The following is a 16,852-nucleotide window of genomic DNA, read 5'->3' as shown; positions in this document are numbered from 1 at the left end:
TGGGATGTTCCAATTGGTGTTATACTCAGATACGAAGGGGTGAGGTACCGTTTGAATACAATAGACAAAGCCAGAGACTTTTATTATGGAATACTCAAGAAAAATGTGACACCCCCCCCCCCCCACGTACATCCACACCAACACCAGTAGATTTGGATGTCTTAGAGCAGAGGATGTTTGAGAAAGAGACAGAAGAACAAAGAAAGCAGACACAAAAAGAGAAGGAGGTGCAGGGTGCTGTAGGTGGATCTCGAGTGGACCCCTCCAGATCTCTGTTGAGCTCCTTCTTGGAAGAAGGACCGTCTAAGACTCTCATTGAAATGCCGATACTTAAACCTGTCAAACAACGTATTACTAGATCCACGACTAGACAAATGCTAGAATCTCACAAGCGGGTGGACCCCCAAACACAATGTGCTAAGAAAGAAGTTAAGAAGCAAATTGGAGCCATGGGAGGAGCAGGGCTGAAGATTAGTCTTGTGGAGAGAGATCTTCAGCGAATGCTTTCAACGCTCCAGATCAGATCCAAAGATGCTTAAGCTATTATCTTGGAATGTGAATGGATTGAACTCCCCACAAAAAAGGAAAAAATATTTTATTATTTGAAGCAATTTAATAATGATGTTGTTTGCCTTCAAGAGACTCATATTAGGTTGCAAGACCAGAAGTATTTAGTGAATTCAAAATTGGGAACATCTTATGCTGCCTCTGATTTGGTAAAGAAAAATGGTGTGGTGATATATATAAATAAAATATTTTCAACTAAAGTTATAGAGGCGGATGACACTGGTAGATATATAGCAATTGAACTTGATACAGACTTTGGTCCTATTTTGGTGCTAGGAATATATGCACCTAACCAACGCCAAGAAAGCTTTTATAAGATGCTCCATTTAAAAATTTTAGATTGGAATTTTAAGAGTATTCTAATAATGGGAGATTGGAATGGAGTGATTTCTCCAAGGATAGATAAGAGTACAAAGACTAAACTCACTACCAAATTACCAAAGGCTTTTTTTGACTTACAAGACGATCTGAAATTAAAAGATGTTTGGAGGACACAACATCCAAATGAGATGGATTTTTCTTTCTACTCAGATAGACATAAATCCTTTTCAAGGATTGATTTCTTTTTGTTAACACCGGATCTACTTCCTAAAGCTAAGAAATCCAAGATATTCTCCAGGACACTTACCGATCATAGCCCGGTGTGGTTACAAATTGAGTTAGGGAAGAGGCCAAGAAGGTCTTGGAGAGTAAATGAAAATTTATTTAGATACGAAAAAAATGTTGATGAACTTAAAAAACACATGAAGGAATTTTTCAGTTTTAACATGAATAAGGGTACTCCCATTGAAACAGTTTGTTAAATTTACATTTACAAAATTGGTCTTGCATATGGTCACAGCAGCTAGGTTGTTGATTGCGCAACATTGGAAAAAAGATTTTTTACCGACAATTGGTCAATGGACTCAGAAGGTGGCGGGGTTCGCCGAAATGGCAAAAATTTCAGCTTTCTTAAAAGCTCAGAAGCAGGAGGATTATACACAGGAATGGGTAAAATTGATTGATTATATACAGAATAAATACCAGACTAGGAGTTATTATGTAGCCTTTAGGTAAGAATGTTTAGACTGATAGATGATTCGAGTAAATAATACATGGGTTGCTTGGAAATGTTAGAGTGATGTATAGTGGAAGCCAGGAGGGGGGCTTGAGTGGGAGGTGGGGGTGGGTTAGGGTGGAGGGTGGGCTAATATATATGCATAATTAAACTAAAAGATGGGATTAATGAAATATTGTTATTTTAAGAGAAATTTATATTATGATTTATATATGTTCAACTAACTTAGAAGATGGGATCAATGGGCTATTGTTACCTTAAGAGAAACTTATATTATGTTTGTTGGGAGGTGAGGGGGTATAATATGTGAATGAGTAATCTATTTTAAGATGGGGGAGGGGAGGGGGTAAAGTGTATAGTATAATATTTGAATGAGAAAATTCTTGGGGCGGTTGGGGGGGGCATAGTATCTGTATGAGATTTACATTGTATGGCGGGGGGGTGAAAAGGGGGAAAAATTGTTTGTATAAAACTCTTTTAATTAAAAAAAGAGATTTCAGACGTTTAGCTGGCAAGGTGCAAGGATGGCCTGAATGGTTACTTATATATCAATTTAAGGGAGCCTTGATCGGACATTGCATCAAGCCTGCTTGAGGGGGGGTATTACCCTATCACTTGCAAGCCTGGTATCAGGCTGCAATTGAAGGACAGTGAATTTTGAGATGACCATCTATGGGGCTCCAGAGGCCAGAAGCCTACTCCTTGACCTATGAATCCCCCTGCAAACCCATCAATGCGTCATGGGATGCAGACATCATTAGCAAAACCCCTGCCTGTTGCAACTTCAGGACCAGCTATTCCAACCTGACCGCAAATGATCTGTTTCAGGTGTGAGAAGCAAGGTCATTGGGCTGCAGAGTATCCTGCAACAAGTCTAAAAAGTGCAGCTAAAACTTCCATTGCTAAACGTGGTACAGCACAAAAAACTGTAAAAAAGTTCATCTGAAACCTTACGAGGTACAAGGCAAACATCGACAAAGACCCTGCACAGTGGGTTTGTGGCTGACATGGCAGGGAGGCCCTATCAGCAAGTGGGAGTGAAGAGGATGGTGAGATCCTATGGTGAGTGAACCCACCATAGTATCCCCATAGTAATGGAGTCATCCAAAAGGAGATGGTGTACGGCTTTGATAGATACAGGTTGTACGTGGTGCCTCATGAGTGCTGCAGTTGCTGAGAGTTTAGGGGTGCTCCTTCATGCATTGGTCCATCCCATAAGGTTTGAACAAATGGATGGTTCATTGTTAGGGGGGACAGCTGGCTACTCAAGTTACTGAACAGGTAATCCTTGAGATAGGGGACCATTGTGAAAAAATACGATTTGTAGTGGTTCCCAATATAACAGAGGAGATAGTGCTTGTTTGGGCTTGGTTGAATAAATGGGGTCCTATGATTAGGTGGGGTGGGGGTTGTAGGCACCTGCATAAAGGGTTGGGTCCTACCCCCCCCCAAGGATAGAGAGATAGTTGTGTGCCCCCTACCCAGGGCCCAGGGGGAGAAGTAACTATGGCACCACTGGGAGCTATGAAAGACCTCAGCTACCCCACAGAATACCTGGATTTAAAAGAAGTCTTCAGTGAGCAGGAGTGTGACATCCTGCCTCCCCATCGTACCACTGATTGTGGGATAGAAATCCATCCTGGACCAGTTCTACCAAAACCTAGAATGTATTCCATGATGCCACAAGAGCTCAAGATGAGGGATTATATAGACAAAAATTTAAATCAGGGGTTTATCCAACCCACTAGATAGAGAATAGTGGCCCAGTCCTGTTTCAAGAGAAGGATGGAGGTCTTTGTCTATGTGTAGACTTTAGGGGTCTTAATGCAGCATGCGTGGAGCATCTCTATCCGCTTCCTTTGATTACGGATATGCTGGCCCGATTGGTGGAAGAGCAAGTTTTTACCAAATAGGATTTGAGTGAAGCGTATTACAGGGTAAGAGTGAAAGCTGGGATGAATGGAAGACTGTGTTCAATTGTCCCCTAGGTAGTTACCAATTTCGGGTAATGCCCTTTAGGTTACAAGGTGCTCCTGCTGTGTTCATGCAGCTGATTAACCAGGCATTGCATGAACACCTCTACAACAGAGTTTTGGTGAGGGAGTCGATGGGAAGTTCTTCAGCTAGACAGACGTGGGAGATGTGAGCTCTGAAGAGTCTCACATGAACCCTGTCTGACAAACCAACTCTGGGGGTTCTTTTTGGGATCAGAACCCCCTGGAGGGGGGGCAAAGAGGGCAGCGTCTCATCAGACCCAGAGGGAGACAACAGGTCCCTCGCAGGTTGGAGATTTGCCCTATGAATCGGAGTTGGGGCGGCAGTCTGCAACATGGCTGACAAGATGCTGGCTCCTTGTCAAAGCAAATGAACAGGAGGGTGTGGACGAGATGAAAGACCGGTAAGAAAATTTATTTAACCCACAGCTATAAATCAAGCCTGGAAAAGGCAAAGAAATCTTGAGAACATAAATAATATTGATGATCAGATTGGTATTTTTTTAAAAAGAAAGAAAGAAAAGGAAAATGGAGGGTTGAAACACCAGCCCTCCCCCCTTACCAAAGCTATTTGTTTGAAACAATTTTGGACAGAAACGGAGAAATCAGAGAAGTGACAATCCCACTCAAATATAAACTCTAAACTTGCTTTTGGATTTGCAATAGACACTAAACATTCCGAAGGATTTACTTTGTTTGAATTTCTTCCAACGAATATATCTTAAGCAACTCCAAAAAAAAGCACTTCTTCTCACTGATAACTGATAACCTAAGCTTGACTGTGGGGGAAGTTATAATTAACCAACTGTCATAAATCAAAATTTGGAAAAGTAGGAGGCAAAGAGAAATACCCAAATCTGGCTGTTTGCAAGTTTGTTCCAAGTGATATATTTTGAGCAGCTATAATCGACCGGACCTGGAAGGTGGCAAGGGAAAGAATAATAACAGAATAATAACAGAGTCAAGAACTGGGAAATACAAAGGTTTTTTCTTTCTTTCTTTCTTTTTCTCTCTGCAAAAGATTAAGATGGCCTCAGCTTCTCTTCTGGTTTCACAGTAGTTGAATTAAATTTAAGGTGGACCAGAATCTCAAAATAAGACTTGTATAACTAACTGAAATTTTGGAACTGAACATTTAGGAAGAACAAAAGACCAAGATGGCTCCCATCGTTCTTCCCCACAGCAACTGAAGTAGATAAATTTAAGGTAAAACAGAACTCTGAAATAAGAACTGTATAACTAACTGTAACTTTGGAACTGGACATCATGGAAAACTGGGAATTTGAACAACTATGTGAAATTATAAGAAATATGCATAAATCATTAATTTCAAGCCTAAATAGAATTCTGAATCCAGAGAAGCAGATATCTAAAGAAGAATTCAAAGAAGAAGGGGGGCAAGACAATGGAGGGGTAGAAATGGAGGAAAATAAAAAGCAGGCAAAAGTGGTTTTGGAGGTTGTTAGTGGCATAAGGAAAATTGAAGAAGGAGATTATGCCCCAACAAAGAGAAATATAAAATATCCTTTTGATGGTGACTTGGGGAAAATTGAAGAGAGTGGATATGTCAAAATAAAGAAAAGGAAAAAGACAGGAACAGAGAAGTAGGACAAAAGACTTACTAGGAAAAAATCAGACAACTAGAAACTGTTATATGGGAAAATATAAAGTTAAGATAATGGCTTTATTCCTAAATATGACAATAAAATGGAGTTGCTAACTGGTTGAATTTGATAATGGAAAGATAGCTAACTAAAGGTTAAAATATATGGAATATGGATAAATATGAAACTTATATGGGGAGGTTGTAAAGCAGAGGTTTGTGATCCACTTTTATACATGATAATTAAATTGAGTTGTGAATTGATTGAATATGACAATAGAAGGACAACTAAGTATGGGTCAAAATATAAGAAACATGGACATATATAGAACTTTTAAGATGATGAATAAAGTGAAATGTCTACTGCTTGTTATTTTATATAATAGATTAAAGGAAGGGTTATGAACATTGAACAGCGAGGATTGCCATTTAGAGACAATTAAGGATAATCTAATCCAAGATATGAAAAATGGAGAGGGAACATGAAATATACCTACAATGGGAAACTATTGAGATTAAAAGACAGAATCACAAATTGGGGGCATGCAAGGATGTATAATTATATAAAGATAATGATGAGAATAGTGGGGAATTGTAACCAAATCTACATCACAGCCAAAATTAGACTGGAGGAGGGGGGGTTAAAAGCAAAATGACTACATATGTATACTTTTTTGTTATTTTTTTTTATTAAAAAGGAGGAGCATACAGGTTAAAATTAAATATGTATATTGAAAAGGAATTATTAATACCATCAACATAAAATGGAGTTTGCTCAGAAGCTGAAATACACCAAGTAAATGAGATGAAGAGTGGGAAGTAGAGGAGAAAGGGAAGAAGAGAGGGATAGGAGAGAGGGCAAGGGGGGAAGAGAAGGAGAGAAATGAGGAGTGGTAAGGGGAGGAAGGAGAAGGAGAGAGGAAGTGGAAATAGAGAAGGGAAGGAGGACAGAGGGAAGAAATGAGGTAGGGAGGGAGAGGAGAGAGGGAGAAGAAAGTGATGGATAAGATACAAATATGGTGTATGGAAAGCAGAAGAGCCAATAATTGGTTTTTTGGAGTTGTTGGTAAGATGAATTGATGTAAACATTTAATAATACAATATGATGTTAGTTATGTAGTAGTATACATGTGATTGTTTATATGTTATGAAAATGAAAAAATAAAAAACTTTATTAAAAACCCAGAGTTTTGGTGTATTTAGATGATATACTTATCTACACCAAAACAATGCAGGAACATGTGGCCTTAGTGTGTCAAGTCCTCAAAAAAAACTGTTGGATGCCCAGTTGTATGTGAAGCTCTCTAAATGAGAGTTTCACTGGACCCAATTAGACTATCTTGGGTTTCGTATATCCCAGAGAGGAATTGAGATGGACCCTGCAAAGGTCCAGGTGGTGATGGACTGGCAGGCACCCAGAGCACAAAAACAATTACGAAGTTTTTTGAGGATTCACCAATTTCTACCACCAGTTCATCCCATCATTTGCCCAAGTGGCATTACCACTTACTGACCTTTTAAAGATGAAGCATTTGACTAAACAACCACATCCTAGTTGTCCACTACAATGTACACTTAAGTGTCAACTTGCCTTTGATAGATTAAAAACACTGTTTGCAAGGGAGGTGGTTTTGCAACATCCCCAGCCATCTGAGTCTTTTATAATTCAGGCAGATGCTAGTGATGTATCAGTGGCTGAAGTCCTTTTACAAAAGAATAGGGAGGGGAATCTCCAGCCATGTGCTTATACCTCACAGAAATTGTCCAAGAGTGAGAGAAATTTGCCAATTTGGGGGAAAGAGGCCTTTGCAGTAAGGTGGACATTGACCACTTGGCAAAATCTCCTAGAAGGGGGGTTACCATTCTAGGTCTGGATGGACCATAAAAACTTAGAGGCCCTACAGACTCCTCGGCAGTTGTCACCAAAGCAAGTGAGGTAGCCATTATATTTTCATAGATTTAATTTCTCCCTCCAGTACATACCTGCAGGAAAGAATTTTTTGGTGGATGCACTGTACAGAAAACCACAATATGACAGTGCCCGTGAGGAAATAGTACAGGCCATCATACCCCCCAAGTGATTCCTGGGAAGACCCTAAGGCTCCAAAGGTCCCAATGGTAGCACGACTTACCTCACATGAGGACATTACCCAGGCTATTCTGTCAACACTCCCTATGGATCAATTTTATACAGAGAACCAATCACTGTTTACTCACAGAGTTGGATTCATATGGAAGGGTCAGAAGTTGTATCTCCCCTTGGCTGTTTGGATAAATGTTCTAAAACATCTCTGGTCACTTTGGGTTTGTAAAAACCCTTCATCTTCTGAATCATCAGTTTTGTTGGCCAATGTTGCTCATGAGTAAACTGCAGCCAGGATCTCCCGTGTGTTGCATGGAGGGCAAGGTTAATGCACTCCCAGCTGCATGCTGAGGTGCCTCCGTTGGTTCAGGGCAGCGGACTCAGCTGTAGCCCGGATGAGCTGAGGCTGCAGGGAACCCCTCTGTGTTGCATCCCCCTCCCAGCCTTTGCCCATGCCTCTGTGCCACAGTGGGGGCAGGGCAGCCCAGCAAGCAGGGAGCTCAAAGAAAGTACGGAGGCATAGGCCAAAGCTCGGAAGGGGAATGCAACATGTGGGGGAATCCCCACAGCTTCAGCTCTTCAGGGCTGCAGCTGAGTCCACTGCTCTGAGCCAGCAGATGCACAACAGGACGGGGCAGGGAGCATGCTAACCTTGCCCTCCCCAAGCGCCAGACTCCATCATTGCTATCTCCCTGTCTGGCTAGTTCCCGAGCTAGGAGGCAGCAGCTGCTTCCCGCTGCCCTCCAGATCACCAGCAGGAGTGTGGCTCTCCAGGAGCTTGGCAACAGCATGAAAACAAAGCACTTTTCAGCTCTGGTCGGCCAGCAAGAAGAAAGAGTTGCCATCACTGCCACCTTCTCACATGCGCATCCCTTGGACTTGCAAGTCCAAGGCTTGCACAAAGATGGTGGCAGCTTTTGGCCCCCACCTGGTGCTGCCACGCTCCCAGGGGTCACCCATTTACCTAGAACATGTGCGGGCCAGGGGTTGAGAAGCGAACCAGGCAGCACATCACTTGCACACCACAAGACAGTTGCAAGAGGCTGAGTGGTGGGGAAGAAAGAAATGGCCATTCAGGCTGTCCTGCCCAGCATCCCCCCAAGTGAAGACCGGCCCAGAAGCCCTATGGAGGCAACATACCCAATGGAGGCAAGCACTCCTCTTGGTGGGGTGGCTGTGCTTGCAGCTCACCTGTTCCTGCCCTGAAGCCTCATGACCCCCCCCCCCCCGCTCACCTGCACCAGGAGGCACCTGGCAGCACTGGCGAGTCTCCATGGTGACCGGCGATCAGTTGTGGCACTGTCTCCTCCAGCCCAGGCATGTGCCTTTGAGCTGAGTCCTCGGGGCTCCCGGAGCAGCCCATGTGTGGAGGGCACTTGCCTGGCTCTGGCTCTGGCTGCACCTGGGCTGGAGGAGGCGGCACCACCTCTGATTGCCCGTTGCCATGGAGACTTGCCAGCACCCCCAGGTGTCTCCTGGCAAAGGTGAGCCATGCTTGGCCAGGCAGGGGGGTCATGAGGCTTCAGGCCAGGAGTGGGTGAGCCGCAAGCATGGTTGCACCACTGAGAGGAGCGCTTGCCTCCATTGGGTCCGCTGCCTCCGAAGGGCTCCTGAGCTGGTCTCCACTTGGTGGGGATGCCAGGCGACACCACCTGAACGGCCATTTCCTTCCTCCCCAGGCTCCGTCTCCCAGGCAGACAGAGCAGACGGAGCATCCTGAGCAGACTGACCGAGAGCCCAGGGCCAAGCTCATCGACCACAGCCATCATTTCGAGAGCAGATTGCTCAGCTTGAGACAGTGAAGAGCCCCGGCCTGGCGTGCCCCCCCTTTGTCAAAAAAAATTGCCACCATTTTGGTGGGAATGGCTTGGTGGGGGGATCATGTGACTGAGTGTGTCTGAGTGATGTCTAGTTGGCCACACCCACTGAGACATATGCCCTGCCTGTCACTACGTTAAATGTTTGCTAGCTGAACTGAATAATTACTGATGAATTACTGCGCAGGTCATAAGCCTTATCTGACAATGATTTACTGCGCATGCTTTTTAATACATCACACATTCCAGAGACTTCTTCCCTTTTGATCTTTGTCCGTCTGCCAGGAAGCTGGGAGACAAACTGTTTCTGCCAAAATGTAACAATTAGATAGATTTGTTTTATTTCTATTTTCTTATTTTTGTATTAAAGCTTGTTTTTAATTAGAACATATTTTCGGGTTTTATTTATTTTTCGCTTCTTGAAGAATATGCCTGTTTGGAAAAGCCACGGTCTAAGCCTCATTAGTTCAGGGTGAAATATTTCCCCTGACACTGCCCACATAGCCATGCCCACCAAACCCGAAGTAAAGAGATTTGAAAACCACCCCTGCAGGCAATCTCACCAACCCCCCCCCCAGCCTACCTTGTGGCTCTGGAGCCAGTGGTAACCGTGGTTTGTACTCCACCAGAGCTGGAGCTCAGGTTTTGCTCAGGCTGCTGCTACAATAAAGCAGAAGGCCATGAAATGCTCTCAGCTTCCTTGCTAGGCTGCTCGTGCCTGGTGCAGGGCATGTTGGCCCAGATCTATGACCTCCGGAGTGGACCCTTCCTACCACCAGCCTGCCAGGGCCCATGCACTGCAGGGCACTGCAGCTTTCATACCAGGTATGCGGACTTGGGGCTGCTTATGGCCACCTTCAGTCCCTACCTTACCTATGGCTGCTCTGCTGCCACCAGCTCGCTTTCTCCCCAGCCCACCACCAAGCCCAGACTGCTATCCAGCAATCTGCACTATCCTCCACTGGAGCTGCCCTGGGCATCCCGCTGGCCAGACAGTGCACCCCCACCTTGTGTGGTTTCAGCAGGTGCCTGGCAGGCAGAGGGAGGCAGCTGCATCCCTCACCACCTGCTTTGCCTCATGCCTTGACAGCCCGCTGGCCAGGCCAGGCCAGGCCAGGCCAGGTGTAAGGCTAGGCAGCAATAGCAGAGCAGAGAAGCTGGGGGTGAGGTAGAGACTGAATGCAGCCATGGTCAGCCCCATGCTTGCCTCACACAGCCTGCACAAGAGCTGCAATGCCCTGCAGTGCAGGGGCCCTTGCAGGCCAGCATTAGGGGGGAACTCTGGAGGTCATAGATCTGGGCTGACTCACCCTGCATCAGGCAGGAGCAGCCTAGCAGAGCAGCCAAGACCAGGAGGGCAGAGAGCCCCTGTGAGGTCAGAAGCAGCAGGTGCAGAAGGCCCAGCAGTTGGACAGAAGCACAGGGAGGAGGCATCCTAATGTTCCACACGGCCTTCTGGCCCAGCAGTAGTAGCACTCCCACTCCCTTTGGCTCCTGCAATCAATGCCTCTTGTACAGGAAAAAAAAACTAAGGAATCACTTTTGGAGCCTCCAAAAATATAAGACTGGGTTTTATTTTCGGGGAAGCATGGTATAAATGGGGGACTAGTTCACCCATCTGTATTATCTTAATTGTCTAAAGAGACTCTTTGGGATTTCCAACAAATATTCAGAATAAGTGGATCTATCACCTACATACTATGTATATTGAGATGGTAGTTGAGCATTTTGATAATTTTGCTGCATCTTATACTATACTGTACATTCATTTCCATTTGCTGAATTCTGATTCTTTAAACAGTGCTGATAAACTTAAGCATGAATTTAAATGAATCTGTCTCCATGAACAGATGCAAATGGAGGAGTGCTTGAGGGTCTGTATTATATTTCCTCTTTAATAACCTGTATTAATACCTTAGACAGATTCAACATAATTTTTCTAATATTGGCATTTTTAGTATGGCTATGGAAGGGATCATAGCCAACTTTACAGTCAGATTCTCAATCCAAATTGGCCCCAGAGTCTTTGCATGGGTCCAAAAAACAGCACTTCCAACTTACACATTTCTTGGGAAAGTGAATCCAAAAAATGGGAAAATGTGTCCCAATACTGCTTTCTTTAAATCAGAGTAAAATGAAATTTTGTTATGACAGCAAATGTCTTTTTCCAACCATTTAATATGCTGTAATTAGACAAGCAAAGGTCACTCAGTTTTCAAGATGGTCACTGAATTTAATGCCACATATGATTTTAAATCAGAAGGTAAGTGGGTAAAAAAAAGTTGCTCTGAATTGCTCATTCTTTTCTGGGTTTGGTCTTCCCCCAACTTTCTAATAATGATTAAAAAATGTATTTTTTCATAAAATCTGTTAATGAAAGTACAGAGTTATAATTTGAATATATAAAACTGTAAAAATGGAGAACCAACATGAGGATGAACAAATTCTAGTTATTTGCAATTTCTTACAAACATATTTTATGTTTTGTGCTATGTTTTCATTTAAATTAATTTGATAAAATAGTTGACTTCAAAAGATTGGGCACCTTATAAAACTTGGTGGTTTTGTAGACGCAAACCTCACCCAGATCAATATACATTTTAATTTTGGAGTAAAGCTGTAATAAATCTTAGCAGAACTATTCAGAATTATTCAGAAAGTTGTGTGAGGCATACATCAGCCAATAACTTAAAATCATTTTAAACAAAGTGAAAAAATGAGGCTTAATCAAATAATTCCTCTCTGAACACAAGATGGCAGCCTTAAATACATACAGTCCCACACAGCTTTTAATCTCACAGATCATTAAATTCCTAATTTACACATTATGTTTTTGTGGGCCTGCCCATAACTCATTAGTGTTAAACTCATGAGATGTAAAGATCAGCATGTATGACAGCTGCTGTTTTTTTTTAAAAAAAAGAGAAAAACCCTCTGCTCTTACCTTTGAAGGTGCATTTTGATATCAAAAGGATGTTGTTTTTAACTCACCTTTAGCTTGGTTTTCATATTTAAGAGGAAAACCAGAGGTTGGTTCCCTTGCTCTATACACAAATCTAACATTTTTTATTTGGTATAATTTATCTATGAATATTACTGGCCACACAAAAATAGGGAGCTGATATCCAGCAAGCTTCATGAGTGCTGTATTCTGGAATTTGGAAAGCATTTGGCTAGACAATTTTACATAAAAAGAATAAAGCAAATGAGCCACTTACTCATCATGAAAATACTTCCTGCCCTTCATTGTTAAAACATAATATTTCTTCATTGGGCTTAATACGCCTTTAGAAACTATGATCAGCATTAGAGCATTAAAATTAAATACTAAGAAGTTCGTGTCTGTCAAAATGTCATAGATGAAAAAGTACATGACCTCCCAGAATTTACTGACCCAGAAATATTACCTAGGAATCCTGGGAATTCAGTGTAGGAAGATCCAGGATTAAATCTCATCATACATACTTCAAGATGTAACACATATTAATAGATCTAGTATATAGGACCAGTTATCACTCACTAAACCAGAGAGGCGGTAGATTGGGAACTCTTGTTATAATGAATGGAGCATAGCATTGCTTCTATTCCTTTCTTCCTCTTCCTAAATTAGTCTGCTGAATCACTAGTAATTTGCCAGGAAAACCAGAAGTGGATTTTTGTATGGTTGTGTTAGCCTAGTATATAGTGTATTGGTTTCACCATTTTGCACCTGGATTTACTTCCTTTTCTACACATTATTTACACATATTGTAGTTCTAGATGACAACTTCTAGTTCTATAGTAAATTGAAGCAACTAAGATACATTTTGTTCTTTGTACAAGCAGAGAAAAATTGCAATGCAGAAAAATGTGTGAATCAAATTTACTTTCCCCATTTTGTACCAAAGTATTGCTTTTGCCACATGTGAACAAGAGAAGGCTTGAATGGTCACAACTGGCCTGGCCACTGAATATCAGTCCTTTCAACCTGGTGCCCTAAATAGCCTTTTGCCAAATTTAGGGATGAAACATCAATGAACACTAAATAGATAATGGGGAGAGAGAGAGAAATAACAGGGATAAGAAATTGGAATTTGCTTATAAGTACCAATCTTCTTGGCCCACTCATGCAAACTCCTTTAAAACTAAAAAGGTACCTACCTATTTAAGCAGACTCAGAATGGAACCAAAAGATGCCTTGATATCTGTCACTCAGAAATCCCCATATCTCTATGTACTTTTCATTCATAACAGCAACACCACCAGAAACAAAGGTAAGCATGATGAGCTGTATTTTCAGTAGTCATTTGATGAGAAGGGGAAAGTTTCTTGTGAGTGTCAGAAGGGTATGATGGACCAGGGAGGGCAAGCATCAGACAACTTGCAAGGACGGTGTCAACAAATCAGAAAAGTTAGCAGTGTAGGGTAAAAAAAGTGATTCTCACCATAGCATAGTGAATTCCTGGCTTCTAGTGTAATGATTTAAATTACAATTGTATATGTCTTTACTGTGAGAAAATACTATTTTTAAGAGTTTTATTATTTTTCAATTATAAAAATAAAAATTCCATCTTTCCTTATGCAGTGTGTTGTCTGAGTACAAATATCTCAGTGCAACATCGTTCCTCATTTATCACATCTTTCACATTCATATTGATATTATATATATTGAGCATTTAAACATTATAAAACTCTACATTCTTCTTCTTAATATCTTCTAGTAATAATATATCAACATTAAACATCGTTATTCTTATCATACACCTACTAACAGTTTTATATCTTTATCTAAGTGTATTGTCTACTTATTTTTTAGCTTTCTTCATTTCCAAACTCTTTTTTTTTTCCAACCATTGGTAAAATACTTCCCAAATCATATAAAATTCAGTTTGCTCTTTCTCTTTAATTGCTAATATTAATCTGTTCATTTCTGCACATTCTAATATTTTCTTATCACCTTCTCATCAATAGGAATTTCTACACTTTTCCAATGTTGTGCAAATACAATTCTAGCTGCAGTTAATACATGAATGATTAAATATACATTATATTTATTATAAATTTCAGGTAGAATTTCCAGCAGAAATGTTTTTGGCTTCAGCTCAATACACTGTTGTATCATCTCTTCCAACCATGTCTTAATTTTTGTCCAATACTTCTTTGCCTCTCCACATGTCCACCACATATGATAATAAGATCCAGGTATTTGGTGGCACTTCCAACATTTAGCTGAGTTGTCTTTAAACATCTTTGCCAATCTTGCCAGTGGTAGATGCCATCTGTAAAACATACAAATTCTCTTTATACGCAATTGACATAGTTAATTTGTAATTCCTATCCCACAATGTCTGCCATTTATCCAATTCTAAGGAATAACCAAAAAATTTTGCCCATATTATCATTGTCTCTTTTACTTGTTCCTCTTCCAATTTTATGCCCAATAAGTAATTATACAGTTTCTTCATTAATCTTTCTTCTGTTCCTGTTAGAATTTTATCTAACTCCATTAATTCTTTATAAAAACCCTGTAATTTAACATCTTCCTCATATCTAGACTGTATCTGCACATGAAAATACCACTTTTTATCGATCCCTTGCTCACTCATTTCTTCTTTCGTTTTAAGTCCCCCTTTTTCATTTAAAATATCTTTATTATGTTTCCCATATTAATAATATTTGGGTGGATCAATGCTTCCATTGTTGAAATCCAAACTGGTATCCTTGAATAATGTTGTTCTGTAATTTTCTTCCACACCAATAATAATGCATTCCTTATATAATGTCTCTGAAAATATCGATGTACCTTATTTTTCCCATACCATAAGAATGCATGCCAGCCCAATTGCAAATCATGTCCTTCCAAAGTCAATAATCTTATATTCCTCAGTACAATCCACTCTTTCATCCATACTAGTACTGCTGCCTGATAGTACAATTCCCAATTTGGTAGTCCAAAGCCTCCTTTGAGAAAATACTATTGAATTACATGAAATTTAGCCTTGATAGAATTATATGCTTTGCACTTTTAAGAAATAATATCTGGTGATGAAAATAATTTCCTGCCATCATTTGAATTTGTTAGATCACCTTTTTAATTAACAGGTCATTCAATCTGGAAATTAAAAATTGTTCTGAGAACTATGGCATTAGCTCAGCAGGATTTAAAATTCTGCCCCCTAAGAAAGGGGAACTAGCATACAAAACAGAAATAGAATGATATCTAGGAGGACGTGAAATAATATATCCTGAAGATGATCAACAGCACAATCAGAGTGATATCTCACCTTCTCTAGGTTCTATAGAATTAGTAGCTTGGTTAGTTTGAACATGTCATTTTGCAAAGCAAAACATTAACAAACAATATTTTCCTCTGGTACAAGAAACAGTTCAAATCTATTCTGGCAGCATCCTCCTCTTAGAAACAGATATGCATAAATTGTTTCTAATGAGACCATCTGCCTTTTATGGCCCTCTTTGGAACTAAATAGTACCCAAAGACCACTCTGTCTTGTACAGATCGATGGATGAAATGCCTCCTCCTACTTGTGAAAGAAAGAAAGAAAGAAAGAAAGAAAGAAAGAAAGAAAGAAAGAAAGAAAGAAAGAAAGAAAGAAAAGTGAATTTGCTGAAAGGGAACATGTTTTGATTACAAACATTTACAATGACTGGATTGTAGCAAATAACATTTTTTAAAAAAGCTAAATTTCAATGGTCCAAAGACCATAAGAAAGAATCTTTATCAAGTTAGATTTTGATGAAGAATATATATGTACGTATGTACGTATGTATGTATGTATGCATGCATGCATGCATGCATGCATGCATGTATATCCCTTCCAGTCATGGGTCGAGGCTCCCCTCGCACCCCCCTGTGGCTCCAACAGCAACTCCTTAGGGGTGATAAATCCCAAGGCTTCATCTTGCAGAGCTAGTTCCGATTGCGAGGGAGGCCTAGGGGCTGGCTCTTTGCACCTGGCTCCCAGCCAGCATTCCTTCTTCACGGCCTCTGCGGCCTTCACCACGGCTTTGGAAGGAATGTAGATGGTCTCAACACTGATAGGCAATTTGTCATCTGCTGCTTTCCCCGTGGCTTTCTTGCCCTCCTCCATCTTCATTGAATCTTTGCACGCCCAAGGTCGGGTCGGTGCTAGGGCTCAGGACCCCGGACAGCACCCCAAATTTCAGGGTAGCTGGTGAAGTATTTTTAAGGCAGATTTGGGTTAATGTTAGGGTTCCAAATAGCATCCAAAATTAAATCAGAGTCCAAGGCAAAGTATTGCTCAAAGTTCCAATTTATTCTGAGAGCCATGTTGGCACATCTGGGAAAACCCGCATCTGAAAGCTTCCCAGTTTCCTCCATCCAGTTGAAAGTTCACGATCTTGCACCCACACCCACAAGTCCATCACATGGTCCAATCTTCCACTGCCATGCTGGCAGTTCCACCCATCCAGTTCCAGTCAGGTGCAGAGGTGCAGAGACAAAGGATGACCTTGGCTTTCTAGAAAGGAATTTTATTTTGGCTACATAGCATTTAACTCCGTACCATCCCCCCTCTCATTTTCCCCACAATAAAAATGTCATAGTAGAATAATAGAAAATGTGGCAGGCCAAAGATCCAAAAGGAATATGGCTGCAAGCCTGACACTGGGAGGATCTGCGGCCCCTTGCACAGACAAGTATGGGCACCTCCTAAAAGAGCTTACCAGTTTTCAGACCCTCAGGTGTGTGTGTGTGTCTGGGAGGACCTGCTG

The sequence above is a fragment of the Natrix helvetica genome, assembly GCF_964273705.1.
Source record: "Natrix helvetica genome assembly, chromosome: 4".
In the NCBI taxonomy this organism is placed as follows: Eukaryota; Metazoa; Chordata; class Lepidosauria; order Squamata; family Natricidae; genus Natrix; species Natrix helvetica.
This window is presented reverse-complemented; position numbering follows the sequence as displayed.